We start from the raw sequence: 5,025 nt of genomic DNA on the forward strand, positions 1-5,025 counted from the left end.
TGCTCCATTATCTATCAAGACTCGCTTGATCCGGTGTTGGTTGATAAAGCCTTCAATGTGTAGCGAAGCATTATGAGGTTGTTGGAAGGAAGAGTTGTCACTTTCGGAAAAAGTGAGACAAGGTGATGACTTGAGATTTCCAACCATGGCTTGAAATTGGTCTGTATTCAGATTTGCAGGGACTGACGCTTCTTGGAGGGCTTGATCCAAGATAGTTTTATGAGATGGTGATAGGCGCAAAAGCTCTAAAATGGATATAAGCGCAGGCATTTTGTCTAATTGTTCCACAAGATTGTACTGTTTTGGGACGGAGGTGGTGCCTTGTGGAGCTGCCTTTATGGTAACTTTGCCGTGACGCATAACAACATTGCAATTTGAGTTGGGATTTTTGATGGTTATAGTTGCAACTTGTTCATTGGCATCATACAGATGATTTACAGTGTAATTATATGCAGCCTGTGTATAATCAGTGGTATCAGTGCCTTGCCTAGAAGTGGAAGGACCCCTTTGATCTTGTGATGGAAGTGGATTTTTGAACATCAAATGATCATTATTTGTTGTTTTTGGGTCATGTCCTTCAATTTCAATTTCTCCACGATCAATAAGATCTTGAATGAGATCTTTCAATCGGTGACAATTACTTGTCTTGTGTCCTCTTCCTTGATGGAATTCACAGTGTTCAGTATCTCTCCACCATGCCGGTTTGACCTGAGGTTCATAGTTTGATAGTTTAGGTAGAGTGACCAAATTTTGAGAAATGAGTTGTCGCAACACTGTTTTAATGGGTTCCCCTAAGGGAGTGTATGTGTGTTTCTGTTTTTGCTGACGAGGTCTTGGTTCATCGTGAGATGTGATGCGACCTTGATTAGGAGGAACATTTGTGTTATTCTGAGGTGGAGGATTTTGTCCTGCAAATCGAACCATAGGTTGTGCATTTTGGACAGTCCTAGCATCCACAACCCCATCGTTGACGATATTTTTGTTCTTGTTCCAGAAGTTTGGTTTATCGCTATTGAAGGGTGGGCGAGGACCATCTTTTGGTTCATTAAAGATTTTGATGAGTCCTTTCTTGATGAGTGCCCTTTCACATTTTAAACCCTTGGTGATCATATCATTAAAAGAGTCTGTGTCTTTGACATCCAGGTGAAATTCCATTTCTTCGTTTAAGTTGGAAATGAAAATTTCCACTAGTTCTCGTTCAGGTAACTGAAGAGAGCGTCTGCTAGACATTTGATGCCATCGTTGCAGGAATACTGAGAATAGTTCACCTGGTTTTTGTTTGGTGTTGCATAGATCAGCCATAGTGATGTCACGTTCAATGTTATGAGAGTAATGAGCGAGGAATTTTTGGATAAGTTCCTCAAATGTTCTAATGCCACCTGGTAGTCGGGAAGGGAAAGAGGCGCATTAGGTATGTGTCTTCATATGCCACTTCAAGACAAGCGGAATGAAATTCTCGGACATGATCACGGGGATCCCCCTTTCCTCTATATTTTTCAAATTTGGGTGTTTCGAATCCTCGTGGAAAGGGTGGCATATAAAGATTCCTATCAAACGGATAGAGATAGATGTCGTTAAGTGAGAATTGATTGGTCTTAACACCACTATGGAGTTGTTGGGTGAGATTCTCGACTTGTTGCCGCAACATCTCCATTTCATTTGGAGGAGGAGGTGGTGGGTTACCTTGAGGAATGTTATATCTGATGTGATCTCTACCTCCTTCCTCCTCATGGCGACTTTGTCTTTCTGATGCTTGTCTTAATTGGGCAAGATCAAAGTTAGAGGGGAGTTTGGCTCTTTCTTGAGCGAGTTTTAAGAAGTGAACATCCGCATTACTCCTGAGTATTTCATCAAAAAGTCTGTTAAAGAGAGGGTTATGCTGAGCCCTTTCTATTGTTGCAGGAGTAGGAGTACTTGGGTTTTCGTCATTCATATTTCCTCCAAGTGCTTCTTGAAATTCATTGAGATTTTCGTCTTCTTCTTCCTCAATTTCTATTTCTCATTGCCTTGACCGTGATCGGGTTTGAGCCATTTTGTTTGCAAGTTTTGTGTGAAGTTGATTGAAAATGATGATGAGTTTTTGTTTAATGTAATGAAATTTGATGGTTGGTGATTGTGTGGTATGTAGATCTCTAGCACTTTAGGGTAGATGTAACCAAAATTCCTTCTTTGAATTGCTTGTTGGTTTTGAGGAGTTTGGATGTGATAAGGTGTAGAGAAATCTGAGATGTGTTACAGATTGAACTACCTAGTAATAAGAGGATTCACTCATGAACTAGTTTTACCCTGTGTAGATGTGTCTCTTAGGATGAGCTTATCCTAGATGTAGAAACAATCTAAAAAGTGATGTGATGTGTTTGATTCAAGCAATATTTAAAAAGGAATCTTGGGACAAGAACCTCTTAATGTTTTGAGAGTTGGGATGGATTGATGATGGAATGATGATGTATGAATGAGATGATAGATGAAACGTTTTCAACTTTCAATAAAAACTTTGTGTTACGAATGGGACAAACTCTATCTCCTCCCTTTCAGGTGTTGGTGGCACTTCTCGAGCTGTGTTGTATGTGATACAGATGTTTGGGAAGAAGTTGGGATTAATCCTTCTTCCTTGATTTTTGTGATAACTCAGAGCTCTATATTGCATAAAAGCTCTACGGTTCAATGATTCTGAATCAAACTCGTTTGTTTTACCTTGAAGGTATAGATGCATGCGATGTAGAAAGACTCTATGTGAGACAAAAATTTGTCGATTGAGATAGAAGAATTTCCTCCTTTTGATCAAAGCCTTTGAGCATAATGGTCTTCTTTTCAAGTTGATATTCTAATGACACTTCTTCTTTCGCAAGATGTGAAGAATGGTCATAAAAGTTGACTCTTTGTTGTTTGCACTTTGTTTGTGGTATTTTTGGTTGTTTTTTGAGAAATGTTGGATGAATACTTTGTTTTTGGGATTGATCTTTTGACTTTTCTTTGACAAGAAAACAAAGCAAGCACACAAACACAAGAATGTTGCCGAAAAGGCACAAATGAGTATGGGTCTAGATCAACCCAATCCTTGGACTTGTATATGACCCTTCCTTTAGCTGTGTTTTAAGGTGTATTTCCAAAGCCTGAAGTCGGCTCAATTTGCACTAGGTCTTTAAAATGAACACACTTCAAACACTTTTTATCCCTAAGGTCAAATGGCCAGTTGTGATAAATTTAGCCCACATCTTGATATTTCTTTGACTTTGGTACTACATACCTTATGAATCCCGCTGTGGCAGGTAAGGATGTGATATACTAAGTCTTGCACGAGCATAACAAATAGATGATCCCTATGATGGGGAGTCACCACTTTTATCAAGCCACAAGTGACTTTTCAAAAAGCTATGTTTCTACTCAAGGAAATATGTATGGTGAGTATCTTGGGAGCAAAACCATCTATGCTCTTGCACTAAATTATATCTCAAATATCCTCAATCAATAGAACGGGTGGGCTACTACTTAAAGGTGTTTAGTCATGTTTGATGTTTTTGGACATGAGTTCATTCTGCAGTGACTCACTTAAGAGCCTTGTAACTAGTGGTGGGGCCCATTTGTCCTTTCGGCCAGTTACACTATAGGAACAGCTATACCCAAGGCTACAACTTTCACTCTCACCTGATTTCTATAGTAGCTCGAAGGATTTACCACTCGAGGTCGTTCCCAAGAGTATCGATCCCTTGGCAGACCTCTCTTAAAAAGATAAAATTTGAGTGTTACTAACACTTTTCTCTTGCACCTAGGACCACAAGAGCCAAGGGAGAGGATAGTGTGTGTTAGAGGTAGGACCACTCGACTGACTGTTTGCACAAGCGTGCCAGACATGTAAAACACTTGTTCTTTTTAATCCACTATTGCAAAATGTGTTTTAACTATTTGGAGATGTTGCTCCAACAGGCATGGTGTTCTTTTTTACTTCAAAAGCAATGTGTTGTGTAATCTAGAATTCAAAAATCCTGGTCAACTTAATGAAAAACACGTTTGCTTGAAGTAAAAATGCGTTTTTGCAAAAATCTAAAACAAGTGGTTTGTTCTTTTTACTTGCCCAAAATTGAAGTGTGGCTTGTGATTTTTAGATTTGATGCAAGGAAAGCAAATTTGTGTGTTGATTTTAAGCACCAAAAACAAAGATGAAGCCTAACTAGAAAGCAATACAATTTTTTTGTGTTTTTGTCAAGTTTTTAAATACACCAAAGGAAAATTTGTGATTTTTATGGTGAGTTTTTAACCTGCATGAACAAAAACGAGTTAGTAAAATCGATGTTCAAGGGGGGCTTCCACAAGCCTAAGATGTTCAATTTATCGGTTACAAGGTGATTTGGACGACACTCTGTTGCAATAGCACTAGTCTGTGTTTTGACAGAAGCGCTACTTTACACAGAAGCGCTGAAAGAATAGGAGAGACAGAGAGGCAAAAGCGCTAGAAATTTTCCAATAGCGCTAGAAAAAGAACATAAGCGCTAGAATAATGTCAAAAGCACTGAAACTTTTACAATAGCACTATTGTAGGGACAATAGCGCTGAAAGAAAAAGTGTCGATAGCGCTAGAACGTGTTCAATAGCGCCGAAGTGCGACCTGTGTGGCACTTTCAACAAGCAAACATGTTAGTTAAAAAAAAAGGATATGTTTTTGGTGTTCGATTCACGTCGGGTTCACCAAATGATGCCTTCCTAAATGGCACAAGGTTAGCAACTGATAAACAACACCAAAGACACAAAAACCGTTAGTGTTAGTCAATCAAAAACTAATCTAAAAAGGCATACCAAAAGAGACACTAAAAGCATGCTAATATATCTAATAAACAAAGCAAAGATTATGAGGCATCTCCAACTGCCTCTTAGCATGGCCTTAGCTTTTTCTCCCTTGTTCCTCTCCTCTCCAAGTTCCAAAATAGTGTAGCTCTCAGCAACTTTTTGCACTATGGATGCTTATGGAGGATTGAGAATGTAGTATAGCTCTAAATGTGAAATGAAAAGCTAATACTAATCTATTGATGC

The sequence above is a fragment of the Cryptomeria japonica genome, chromosome 4 (assembly GCF_030272615.1).
Source record: "Cryptomeria japonica chromosome 4, Sugi_1.0, whole genome shotgun sequence".
Classification (NCBI taxonomy): Eukaryota; Viridiplantae; Streptophyta; class Pinopsida; order Cupressales; family Cupressaceae; genus Cryptomeria; species Cryptomeria japonica.